This window comes from Protopterus annectens, chromosome 2.part2 (assembly GCF_019279795.1).
Source record: "Protopterus annectens isolate FY-2018-M chromosome 2.part2, PAN1.0, whole genome shotgun sequence".
In the NCBI taxonomy this organism is placed as follows: Eukaryota; Metazoa; Chordata; order Ceratodontiformes; family Protopteridae; genus Protopterus; species Protopterus annectens.
In genome coordinates, this window is record NC_056730.1 from 1,029,889,069 (window position 1) to 1,029,903,942 (window position 14,874).

Here is a 14,874-nt window from a genome sequence, read left to right on the forward strand (position 1 = left end):
TAGTAAGTTAAACTTAAATAAACTTATAAAAAGATTGACTACTGCACTTATACATGTTAACACTCTGGCTGTTCTCTGAAAATGGCACTTCTGCCTGCTCTCTATTTATATGGATGTGCCCTCACTTTGAAATGTGTCTTAAAGTTACAACACACACACTGTTCTACAAACACCGTATATATTTTGACCTAGTTACATAGGGTGGATGCTAGAAAATCAGTGTAACAATCATAATAATGTCATTTTAAGTGCCATGACATGAATGCAGCTTTGCTCTGCCACCCTGAAATGAAGAACATACTTGTAAGTAATGCAGGCTGCTAAAATGTGCAAACCTCCATAAAACAGAGCATTATACTGTAATGTAAGCATATGCAGGATGTAGCTGATGGATTACAATATTTCTTTGTTACAGCATTGGGCTCCCATGCAGTTTCCCTGCCTACACAGTAACTAGCCATGTAGAGTCCAGGTTATCAACATGGTGAAGATGTAAATGAGGTCAAAACCCATTAGAATTGTTGAATTACAAAAAGAGTAACCTTGTATGGATGTTAATTTTGTGTAGTCACTTCCATAGTGTTCATGTTGAATGCATGGCGACAGTGAATGCTGACATCAGAGGAGTGTGTCAGGTTACACTTGAAGAGGTGAACATGTAAGGCTGTGAAAGGTGAAACTGCATGCAAACAGTGTGCAAAACCTATGTTCTGTGTCATCCTCTTTATTGTTTGTTAAAATGCATTGTATCTGTCCGCATTAATTTAAAATGTGTTTTTTCATTTTTGTCCTTGTTTGCATGATGTGGCGCTTGGTGCAATTCTGTGTTGCTATGTAACTAGTCTTGTGACAGCACATGCAAGTGTTAGGGCTGGAATATAGATGGTCCTGGGCTTGACTCCATGGTGTACAATCTTTCATTCACTTTTTATGGTGTGATATCCTGAGAATGGATGAAATATTAATTTTGGCTATGCTTATGTTATTTATACGAAGGAGTACTGTGTGGCATGGAGGTGTGTGGAGCTGTGCATAACACACCAAAGAGCAAGCAACAGGTGTGTCTAATAGATGCTATTTATTCCATAAGCAGGTGAATTGCATGTTAATCAACCAATCCAACACAGTGGAGCTATTCGACAATGTATAACATATACATGTAGCCTCCATTTTGTTTTTTCCTTTATCCTTCAATACCATTGCAGTAGAGACAAGGAAATTTTAAATGACACAATGCTAGGGGCTGCTGCAGCTATTCTACATCTGCATGTGCTAGAGACTGAAGCTAATGCTGCTGGTGCTGCTGACAATAGTTCTAGGTTGAGAAGGAGAAGAGTGTTCAGGCCCAGAGTAACTTTCCAGGTGCTAAATTTAATGTAAAATAGATTGTAGACCACTACAGGGTGGGCAGGGCTGCATTACAAGAATGCTGTGAGCTCTGCCACCCTCAACTCAGTGACAGAGCCAGCCAAGGTGAACGCATCGCAGTGGAAACTAAGGCATGTGTAGCCCTTAGAATATCAGATACTGGTACCTTTCAAAGACCAACTGGGGACATGATAGGTGTGTCACAGTTATCAGCCTCCAGTATCCTCCATCAGTTTCTGGATTTTATGCTCATACATGCTAGTGAGCACATACCACCCCCCCGTACTTCTGAAGAGAGGGCCAGCAATATGGAATTGTTTTACCATGTAGTGCACTGCCCTGAAGTAGTGGGTGCCATAGGCTGCACTCATGTACACATTAAGGCACCACCTGATGAGCAGGGTAGATTCTACATTAACTGCAAGGGCTACCACTCCATCAAATGTTAAGTCATGTGTAATGCCCAGGGAATTATCTTGAATGGGTGTGCTGGCAATCCTGGCAGCTATCATAACTCCCATATCTGGCATGCATCACAGCTGTGCCAGATGTTTACTGGGGGTCATCCCACAGGGCCATTTGCTGGGAGATGCTGGCTATGCCCTGGAATTGTGATTGATGATACCCATCAGAAGTGCATACACACCCACAGAAAAACACCATAATGAGGCACATGCTCAAATTAGAAACACCATAGAGCATGTGTCTGGGCTACTGAAGTCACAGTTCCGGTGCATAGACATATCTGGTGAAGTCCTGCAGAATAATCCACACACATGTACACAGGTATTCACAGTATGTGCTATGCTCCACAATCTCATCCTGCAGAAACAGATGCAGCAGGATCAGCAAGGAGGAGGGATGCACATCCCTCACCAACACCTAGGTCACCACAGTCACATTCACAGGAGGACTCAGAGGAGTAACCCCTAGCTGCTGTCCTTGTAGGCAGACATAGGATTGCTCAGTATCCTCTTGCTTTGGCTAAGTGACAATACATAGCACATTCACTGACCACCTTGGGACCTAATATCTTTCTCCTACTCGTATACATACAGTAAAATTGATACCAAACAACTCACACAACCTTTACCTTCCCATGTATTGGTTGTGTATTGCTTGCATCAGACAGAGTCAGCACTGAACTAAAGGTGTGTCAACTGCTGAATTTGCAAGGTAAGTCCTGAACCTAGAGTGTATTATTTAATAATATTATGACATATCTTTGTTTTTCCTAACTTGGTAGAGTAAGCAAGTAAACAGGATTTGTACAGAAAGTACATTAACATGTGAGCTAGACACTTATATTACTTATATTTGTCCATTAGTAATTAGTAAGCCGCAGACATGAAAGATTCACACAGTCATACCTCTGAAGAATTCTGATGTTCCCTGCATGCTCTCAGTTTATTACCATACCTTTGTACTGGTAAATCATTAAAGACAGAAGTTAGAAAATGATGATACATGTTGCAGTTTCAGAACTCAGACTTGTTTGTGTCATAACAGTACCTGAGCTTTGTTCCCCCAAAGAGGAGTGTACCATTGTTCTTGCCATAACAGTAGCTCAGCTATGCTACCCCCCAAAAGAACAGTATATGTGTGTTTGTGCCATCCAACCTGGACTTCATTTGTTGGCAACTGCATATCATATTATTCCCAGTTAATATCCTCTCACATGTTAAGGCTAATGATATAGAATGGCTTACACACTGCATGTGTTAGATAACTGATGAATGATCAAGAAACACTGAAATGTAACACAGAGCTGTCTATTTGTAAACATAATTATGACAGGGTGTGTGATCACTAACTACTCTATGTCCAAATATAGTAAAGAGAATTAAATGTACAAATCATAGCTGATGGTTTGATAGCAGTGTATGTTCTGATGCAGTTGGTTGTGTGAATAATGAATTTCCATTTTGTTGATGCAAAGCTGTTTGTGTGGCCAAGAGGACTAAGGCATCCCTCCCCTTTTCTGAATCTGTATTGGTGTAAGGATTCAAATCCTGACATATGTAGAAATTAGTAATATGTGCTATCAAGTCCTACTGTGCTTATACATATTTTGCATATGTGTTCCTTAGTTTTAATATCTTTTCCTATTTGTCTTCTTTTAATTCCAGTTTTGTGTGATGCTCCGTGTTGTGAAAAAACATTTGGGTAAGCTTATCTTGTTTGCTTTATGAGCAACATTGTGGGAATAGGGGAAAAACAGATTTCCTAGAAAGCAGGCACCCAAAAATAAAAAAAACAAATACATTCAATTAATGATCTTAGCCATCTCAAAAAGCCAGCCTGGAGTACAGATGGTACCTGGTATAGTAGAAAGCATTAGCAATGCACCTCACATTTGTGCATTGCTTCCCTGCCAGAAAACAGACCTAACTCACATGCATGTATATTTTGTTAACCATCGTGCAAATCTAATGTCTGTTGCACTATGGAATTGTATATATGATATTTTATTATTGCTGTTTATTGTCCATTTATTTTATATGACATAAAACTACATGTGTAAACATTGCAAACGAAGAGCACAATATAATATATTATAATATAATATAATAAAATATAATGTAATGTAATGTAATGTAATATAATATAATATAATATAATATAATATAATATAATATAATATAATATGATATCATAATAATATATGTTATGACAATAATAAAAATATGTTATTTGCAATACATGCATTTGTCCCCTCCCCCATAAACCACCCCAAACAAGCAGTACAAACTTGGGGTCTCATTACCTTTTCCACACATATACCAACCACAATACAAAATGGTATATAAAATTTTGTGTGCTCACTCATGCACATGGCCACTTGGTGGTGCTCACAGCTTTACCGTGCAAAACTCAAACAGTCAAGTATGCTCAGTAAGAGTACTGGTATTGTTACACAACTAGGCTTCCAAACAACCTACTGCTATTAGGCTACTAGCCTCAAATGACACTATGAAGCATTGTACCTATGCAGGCCACCTAACCTGTTGTCTACCACATGGCCTGCCAGTGTCATCTACTATAAGTTCACATGCATTCCTGACAAAATCAGACTTGTACTGTGTCACATGTGATAAGTAATGTGTCCTGTAGTCTGTGTACTTAGGTAGGAGTTCTGTTCTCACTGCAGTTAACCGTGTGTGTGTGTGTGTGTGTGTGTGTGTGTGTGTGTGTGTGTGTGTGTGTGTGTGTGTGTGTGTGTGTGTGTGTGTGTTTGTGTGTATTTGTGTGGGTGTGTGTATACCCCACAGTTATTTTTCCAATGGCATGGCTTGCTAGTTTTTTGAGACTTGCGCAAGCTTACACATCCATTTCATGCAAGCCTCCCAACCTCTTGTCTCCCACATGGTTTGTCAATGTCATCTTCTATAAGTTCACCTGCAGTGCCGACAAAGTCAGACTTATGCTGTTGCATGTGTAATAAGTATTGTGTTCTGTAGTCTGTGTACTAAGATAGATAGGGGTTCAGTTCTCACTGCAGTCAAATGGAGGGGATTGGTATGTGTGTGTGTCTCTGTGTGAGAGCTGTTGCTGGACTTTACAACAGCCTTTAGGACACTGTTATCTTGTCCTCAACAGACACTGCTGATGTTATCATCTATAAAGTGTTGTCTGACACACTTCAAGTCGGACTTGAGCTGTGGTACTTGCGTTAAGCACTGTGTTCTGTAGTGTGTGTACTTAGATAGGTAGCAGTTCTAGTCTCACTGCTGTCAAATGGGGGGGTGGTTTGTGTGTGTGAGCTGTTGCTGTACTTCACAGTGAGCTTCTTATAGCAAGCTTTGGGACACTGTTATCTAGTCCTGGACAGACACATATCTGCCATTACTAGGATATACAGTAAGCAAAAAAAGCTACTGTCTACAAATGCAAATGTGAGAACGAAGAATTCAACAACACCTTCCTCAGCCTAAACAAGCAAATAAGACAACTTGTGCAATCTCTAACCCTAACATTTATTTTCTATTTTTTTTTTTCTTTTTTTCTTTCCCCCACAGCACAGCAGGGTAGGCCTGGCCCACAGGATCCACCTGTCCCCATTCCACTAGCAATGGCACCAAGGCCTATCATGTCTGAGTCACAACCTGGTAGCACCTCTTGTTCTGCCACTGCACTACCTGATCCCTCAGGTACCTCTGCCTCGGAGGACAAAGCTGTAGTTCCCTCCAGGAGCAGTGGCAGAGGGGGTGATTTTCTCACCCAAGAAGAACTGCCAGAGATGGTGCTTAGGATTTTGTGCTGCACTGTTTCTTCATGCCTATGCCAGATGGAGACACTGTTCTCCATTATTGTACAGAATAACACAAGGAGATGCAGATGTCAGACACTGCAGCCATTTTCACAGTGAGGTGACAGTAATGACAGTCTACTGGGTAGGACCTGATTCTCACTGTCACCCAGCTTGACATCCATGAGTTTTCAAGGTTCACACCCTTACCTCAACCATGGTGTTCATCCACCACTTGTGTTCTTCACCATCCATGTCTCGTCTTGTTTGTCTTGTCCATCTTCAGTTGCTTCCTCACCTTGCCAAAGTACCTGCCTCAGACATACCCGTGTCCCTTCCCCAACATTCCTAGGTCACCACAGTCACAGTCAACAGGAGGACTCGGAGGAGTAACCCCTAGCTGCTGTCCCTTAGAGCATGTATCCGGGCTTCTGAAGTCACAATTCCAGTGCCTAGACATATCTGGTGAAGCCCTGCAGTATAGTCCATGCACATGTACATAAATATTCACAGTATGTGCTATGCTCCACAATCTCATCCTGCAGAAACAGCTGTAGCACATAAAAAAAAATAGGGAACCTATCCCCCAAAATATTGTCCCATACATAGCTCTCCATGTTGCACATATGTCTAATTGATGCACTTGATTCAGTCTAATTGGCTATACAACACAATTATGTCATTGTCACCTCTCTCTCTCTGGAGGTGACAGTCCAAATTCAGCTAATCTTCTGCACATATGATCAGTTTTTAGGCACATGCTCAGTATATGTCATATATACACAATACATACATGTGTTGTCCATTCCCCCAAGCAATAAAACCATGGGGGCTCAGTAGCTTTTATACACATGTCTCAACCACACTACAAGGTGTAATATATAATGTTGTATGCTACCTCATGGATAGGGCAAGTTGGTGGTGCTGACAATCATGCTCTGCTAAACTCTAACATCCAACTATGCTCAATAAGGGTACTTGTGCTATTACACAGCTAGGCTTCTATACACCTAGGACACACTGTCCAGTTAGGCTACTGGCCACGTATGTACCTATGAATCTTTGTACCTATGCAGGTCTCACAACCTGTTGACCCCCACATGCCTTGCTAATGTCATATACCATAACTTCACCTACAGCCATGTAAAAGTCAGATGTGTACTGTGGTGCTGGCATAAAGTACTGAGTTCTATAGTCTGTATACTTAGATAGGGAGTGGCTCTGTTCTCACAGTGAAGTGTGTGTGTGTGTGTGTGTGTGTGTGTGTGTGTGTGTGTGTGTGTGTGTGTGTGTGTGTGTGTGTCTACTCAGCAGAGTAGATGTGCTATTCTACAGTTACTTCTCTAACGGCATGGTTTGGTAGTCTTTTCATACTTGCAGAAGCCTACACATCCATTTCATACAATGCACCCAACATCTTGTCTCCCATGTGGCTTGCTGATGTCATCCACTATAAGCTGACTTGCAGACATATAAAAGTCAGACATGTGCTGTGGTGCTTGAGTATAGTATTGTGTTTTATAGTATGTGTACTTAGGTAGGGATTCTGTTCTAATCGCAGTCAACTATGTGTGTGTGTGTTTGTGTGTGTGTGTGTGTGTGTGTGCGCGTGTGTGTGTGTGTGTGTGTGTGTGTGTGTGTGTGTGTGTGTGTGTGTGTGTGTGTGACAGATATTACTTGACATTATAGAAATCCTTTTATACCAGCATGTGGGACACTATCACCATATGCTCAACACGCAATGCTAATATAATCAGCTTTATTATATTATTGCATATACAACCATCCCACCAGGCCAGTAGCCCAGGCAGATGTCTCCTTAGGTTCTTAGGAAGTTACTAGGTAGAGGACTGGTGACAGGTATACTTTGGGGTATGTCTGGTGGAGACAGGGGGGTGAAGTTTGCCCTAAACTGTCTGGTAGCATGTTGATGATGTCCTCAGGGCCAGTATGAGTGGTACTGTCCACTACTAGGTAGGCACAAAGCTGGGCCTTCACTTTTAGATGTCTGACATAGCTAAAAAATGCATCCTCAACATCTTTAGCTAATGATGCTACTTTAGGTTTGTATGTGGCTTTAGAGGACTTTTCAAGATAGCTAATTTTCATGTTCAAGCTGTGAAGCATGTCTTTCCTCTGGTGAGTCAGTTCCCTCTTGTTCTTAGTCATTACTCTCTTCCAATTGTTGTATAGCCTATGTATGCTTGATGCTCGTGAGGGTGGCTTGTTTCCTGTGAGGAACTTGTTTTGATCCATTCATGTTCAACTGACTCTGTACATTTGTATAGCTGTTTACACAGGCCACTTTTATACACCTCTGTATAGCAGTCATTGTTGACCATGGTAGCAGGGGAATTATACCTCTTTATGGCATCAGTTAGGAGCCTATAGTTTGCTTTGGAGAAATGTTTCATCCTTTCTTCTCTTCAGTGGATGTTGTCTATGATTGTGAATGTGAATGAGAGTGGAATGTGATCTGACCTGACCAGGGGAGCCAACACACAGGGATTAGTGCAGAGAACCACTACTGTATGTTGGTCAGTACTAAGTCTAAGACATTCAGGACCCTTGCAGGGGTGCAGACTATATGTTACACAGCATGTGTATTGACAAAGTCCAGGAACCTTAGGGTGAGTGTGTCTGTGGACATATATGACTACAAATCAATGGAAGGATAGTTGAAATAACACATGACCAAGGCGTTTGGCTGTGTAGTGAGTGACTCAATTAGGTCCTAGTAGGCAGACTGGTCCTTTGGTTCAAAGTGGAGAACCTGTAGCTATAAATTATATGGAACAGGGACTTAAATAAAGTTAGTTGGACTTGGAGTAGAACTCCAGAGTCATAATCTTTGACCAGTCTTGTGGCGTATTTTCTTTAATGTAGATGTATACATCTAAGCTTTTGGTTCTTTCAAGCTCATTTTGATGTGTGAATGTGTAGAAGACATTGTATCTCTGCATGACTAGGGTGCTCTCTGTGGTATTGAACCATGTCTGTGTGACTGCACAGACATGGGCATCTTCCAAGGTAAGGAGTTCTTCCAGATGGTGCAGTTTCTGATTTACACTCCTTGCATTAAACAGCATAACCTTCAGTTTGTCTGTGGTGATTCTTTTACATTGGAACTTTACTTCTGACATTGCCTGAAAAGGCCACTATGAGGGAGGCAAGCACATTCATATATTACAGTGAGGTACATCTCCAGTCATTCACAGCAACATGGACTATGACAGATCCATAACAGTGCTTGTTATTGAGAGACTTGAATGTGGGAGTGATCTGATGGACCCTGGCACCTGTCATGCAGCTAACTGCGACCATCTCCTTGTCCAGCCTGTTGAGGTGGACATTTGTGTGTCTCACTATGAAGTCACTTATGAGCAAGTCATTTGGTTTTTGAGGTGTTTTACCTGAGGGTCCTATTGGCTGAGACACTGGTGTGGGCATTATTATGTGTAATGGCTACTGTTGGGTCCACACTGTGTGCAGTAGGTTTACACCTGGGAGGTATCCAATCTTTAGTTAGGTTTCTAGTGAGTACCTCCACAGACTGCAACTCTGAACTGAGATATGTAACAATAAGCATCCTTTTCTGTGCATTTAAAGTGTTGTTTTATTGTATCTGCTTTATTTTCTGAAAAAAAAAATATATACATATATATATATATATATATATATATATATATATATATATATATATATATATATATATACTTGTTTCCTGCCTTTCTAAACTAGTATAGTCCAGTTTTCAGGTTAGTGCTGAATTCAGGGCTGTGTTACAAATCTCTGTGTTTGCCTATACTTAGTTGGATAGAAGGAAGTTTCTCTGTTCACCTGTGAGAGAGGGGAGCTTTAAGCAGCTTATCTGTCCCTGGAGGAGTGGTTTCAGCCCAGAAATTAGTAGTTTATTGGCAATTTTGGGCTAATTTCTATCTCTTTCATTTCCTTGCTATAAAAACCTCATTTGCCCAGTTTTGGGTGCCGGGCAGTGCTGGTTAGCTAGGATATAACTATTCCTGGCTCCACAAAGTCTCCTCTTCAACTTTTTCCTTGGAACTAGACAAACTTTCAACTTAAACACTCAAGCCATTCATTTCTCAGCCCGGCACTTGCTCAAAACTCATAGCAAGCACTTATAAACCCTAGCACTAGACCCCCCCCCTATACTGTACAGAAGGACAAGGCCCTCTATTTGACCTTACCAGCTATTCAGTAAAACAGTTCACTGTACCTATCCAGGCATGTCCAAAGGGCAGTTTCAGGTGTACTCTCCAGTCCAACTGATGAATCTGGGCATTTTGAGACAATGTTACAACTGTCTCATGTACACAAACTACCCTCACCTCCTACCACCAAACACTAATACATGCAAGAGATGCAATTATACAGCCAAACTGGAGGCTAAGCTGTCTCAAAACAAGACTGGATCAGACAGTCAAGAGGAGAAGGGAAATACTGGCATCACACCACCAGTCTCACATAGACCCATTAAACCAACACCGGCAAAAAAACACGTATAAATACACAAAAACATACTTGGAGGCTCTAAATAAAAATCTGAAAAAGCAACAGAGACCTCCAAAGCAGACATCCAAGCAACCTCCACCCCCAACACAAACCATGAAACACATACTTCACAAAACCAGTGTGCCACACAATCACAGCCCTTAAGGCAAAATAACATACCCAACATACTAGTAATAGGTGACTCTATAGTCAGGCACACTGACATCTCAATCACTAGGTGGAATAAGGAGAAAGTTACTGTTAGCTGCCTGTCGGGTGCCAGGATCCACCACATAACACAAGCACTCAGGTCACTCCAGAACAAGTACAAATATGACTCTGTCATTGTCCATGTTGGTGTGAATGACCTGAGCTGTACCTCCCTGGACTACATGAAAAGAGAAATGGAAGAGCTCTCTGATCACGTAGCCCAGGCTGGTATGACACTGATCCTGAGTAGCATCCTGCCATCACCAAGAATGATACACCGGTATAAATAAAAAATGATCAGTTTCAACAATTGGCTAAGTTTATAGTGTCATTCGAAGGGGATCCAGTGTCTGTCCACCTGGGATGACATGCTCGAAAAGCCACGCTACTTCGCTAGAGATGGCTTGCACCTGTCACTTTTAGGCTTTCGAATACTGGCCAAGGCTCTTGCCACCCCCATAGTGCCTTTTTTAGGCAAGGCTCAAAAGACAAACCCACCGCCGTAAATAGCACAAGTAACAAAAATCTGAGGGTAATGCTACTCAATGCCAGAAGTCTAAACCTCAAAATGCACACACTTGAGGCACTCCTCAGTATGGAGAAAATCAATATATGTGCAGTAACAGAAACGTGGTTTTAAGGCTCTAGAGAGCACCCCAGCACTACCAGGATACAACTCATACCATACATTTCGGCCACAGAACCCGGATCAAAATACAAAAGGCAGGGGAGTATCCATATTCATCAAGGATACCCACACCGTGGCACAGCATGGTGCTTCAGAGATCATCCACGTGCAACTAACAATGAGCAAAACTGCATTTCAAACTGTAGCTTGCTACAGATCACCCACCATGTCCCAGGACCCCCATTCCACATTTCTGGAAACACTAGGAAACATAAAGCTCCTACCAAACACCCTAATATTGGGTGATTTCAACTACCCAAACATTAACTGGGAGAACTACTCAAGTACTAACTCCCTTGCCCAACATTTCCTAGAATTTATAAACTCAAACACCCTGGATCAACTGTTCAACACTCCCACCATAGGTGACAACATATTGGACCTGGTCATCACCAAAATGGGCGACCGGTGTTCTACACTGGAGGTCAACCCCTGGCTGGTTAGATCTGACCATAAACAAATCACTTTGGATATCCACATTCCACCCCCACTCCCAGACAAGGAAACCACTCTGAAAATCTTTTCAAAAGCAAACTTCACATTACTTAAGACAGAGGTGGAAAGATTCAAAGCCCCCATGCTGAAGGATAATGCTGTCCAAGCTGCAAAATCCTTTACCAATGCATTCTACAGGCACCTACAAGAATGCATGGATCATGCTATCCCAAGCAAAATCAAGACTCACTCCTCCAAGAAAAGGAAACCAGTCTGGTGGACCCCTGCCATAAACAAGCTATACAATAGATGGAGGAAACTAGTACAGAAAATAGTAAAATCCCAAGAAGGGAAGACATCCCTGATCAGTATCAGCAAGAAACTACAATCCCTCATAAAATTGTCCAAGGCGGGCTTTGAAAGAAAAATTGCCAAGGACTCCAAAGATAACCACAAGGCATTCTTTAGCTATGTCAAGAATCTAAGTGGCAATGCTCATATCTGCTTGGAGTTAACGCAGAATGGCACAACATACACTGAACCAACTGATATTGCCAACATCCTGGCAAACAGGTTCAGTGCAAACTTCACCACCCTCTCACCCCCAAAAGGGCCCATAACCATACCAGAAGAATGTAGAGCCCCTGAAATCACAGACACTCAGGTTAAAACAGCCCTCTCCAAAGCCAAAAACACTGCATCAATGGGACCGGACGGTGTCCCAGGCTGCATCCTACATGAGCTCAAAGACGAACTAACCCCTCGCCTAAACACACTGTTCAAACTCAGCCTCTCCACAGGCTACATACCCATAGATTGGCACACAGCAACAGTTATTCCACTCCACAAAGGAGGAGCCACAATAGACCCCAGGAACTATCACCTTATAAGCCTGACTAGCTTGGTCTGCAAGGCTATGGAGTGCAACATCATGGAACTCATTAACAGAGACATTGGGAACCTCCAAACACTGGACCCTACCCAGTTCGGCTTTGTTAAGGGCAGATCATGCCTCCTAAACCTGGTGGACTTCTTTGAGACAGTTACCAAGGCTATAGATAAGGGAAAGGTGGTACACACAGCATACCTAGACCTCGCAAAGGCCTTTGACACCATTCCCCATTCTGGTATTATAGACAAGCTCAGCAGCCTGAACATAAACCCCTATGTCACAAGATGAGTTGCCAATTGGCTCACGGACAGAACCCACATGGTGAGACTTGTGGGAGCTAGGTCTGACTCTAAACTGGTTACAAGGGGTGTTCCCCAGGGCTCAGTCCTTGGAGCCCTCCTATTCGGCATATACTTCTGAGACATACAGGCAAGCACAGGAGGACTATGGCTGACCAAGTTTGCAGACAACTGCAAACTAGGGGCTATAATTGACTTTCTGGCTGACACAGACATCCTCCAAAAGGGTCTTACAAAGACGGATACCTGGTGTCAAAATCATGGCCTCAAGCTAAATGCCAAAAAGTGCATAGTCATCCCCTTTGGAAAAAACAAAGTACACACAAACTACCACATAGGTGGTAGCCCCTTAAATACGGAAAATGTAATAAGGGATCTGGGGACCCAAGTAGTTAGTAATGTATCCTTTGATAATCACATTGCCAAAGTGGTTAGAAAATCCTTCTATGTTGCCCACCTAATCACAAAAGGGTTTGCATCCAGATCAAAAGAGGTCATTGTACCCCTCTACTCATCACTCATCAGACCCATCATAGAGTACAATGCCCCATTTGGGATGTACCTTACATGACACCTGCAACAGCTTGAAAGACCACAGAAGTACCTCACCAAGAGGATCACTGGCCTCAAACAGATGCCCTATGCAGCTCAACTGAAGAAACTCCAGCTGTACTCAGTTGCATACCGCCTACTCAGAGGTGATCTCTGCATGACATACAAGTCCATGTCCAACCCAGAATTGATGAACATGCTCCACCTAAAGAAAACCTTATCCCCTTGAGCCACACACTCTAGGGATCTAAACCTCACCACAACAATAAATAGTACGTGCTGGAGGGATAGATTCCTACCCCTGAGACTTCCCATGCTTTAGAACAAGATTCCAGTCTACATTAGGCAGAGCTACCCACTAACACTCTTCAAGAGAAACCTTGATGAGTGAATGGGAAACAGAAAGTTTACCCCGGGGATCACTTCAGTGGCTCTGCTGGATAGAGGCACAGGGAACTAATCTAAGGGGGTGGCAAAAGCCAACACATTCTGGCTAGGTTTATAAATGCCTTCGGGCAGATAGCCTAGTACCTACCTATGAACCTATGAACCTATATGTGGGTTTATATGTTGTGAGCGTATGAGCAACAGGTGAATTGGTTTGTTGTTATGTGAGAAAACTGATTCCAAATTCATAGTATAGAAAAAGCTATCACATGTTGTATTAGTTTGTTTTAGCAGCAACTGGTTGTCAGCATACGTGAGGCAATTACTCTGTTGCCTCAGGATGCCCATGTACATCAGGCTGCATGGAGACATGTTGGAAAACTGTCCATCCATTATGGAAAGTATATACTGTAGTAACTAGTGGGGATTGGGCTAGATAGACCAGGTTTTGGTGTAAGACTAAGAAGATATGTCTATTCTATGGAGGGCTAGTGTTAAAAAAAGTGTCAATGTCTCACAATGCACACCTGAGGTGCTCACAGGGCAGCAGTTCAAGCTCTGAGCAACTATGGTAAACTAAGTGCAAACACCCCAAAACACAATGCTGGAATACAAGAGAAGTTAAACTATTTTAATCAAGTGAAACAAGGTAAAGGCCAACAGTGAGCCTTATACCAGCAATCCCCAAGTTAGATGGGTACTTGACTGTACAGTTCTGCTACAAGGGTGCAGGGGGTCATTCTTACTGTAAGAGGGCTGGTTTTTGTGCTCTAATGATACCAAACAATATAGATTCAGCAAGCCTGAGTTGATTCTATGCTATAAAATGCAGAAGTCCTAGAAATCCAAAGTGCAGAAAATTGCAATCACAACAGAATAAGAAACATTTTAAATAAATCAGCAATCCAGCAGAATATTCCTACAACAGTGTAGACAACAAACCTTCCTAGTGGGAAATAAGTGGTCTGGAACACAAGTGCTTAAATCAGAACTTAGACACTTACAGAATAACAGACAAAATAAGCCTTCAACCAGCAGTTTCCAGCGTAGACGGGTGTAGGCTATCCATCCCTGCCCCAAGTCTCTACACCACAAACCTTCTTAATGTAAAATAATTGGTTTGGAGGCCAAGTGCTTAAGACATATCAAAGAGACTTAGAAGAACAGCCACAATAAACATTCAACCAGCAATTCCCAGCTCAGAAGGGCAGATGCTACCCTCTCCTCCCACCAGTGTGTAGACGACAAACCTTCATAATGTAAGACAATTGGCCTGAAGCCC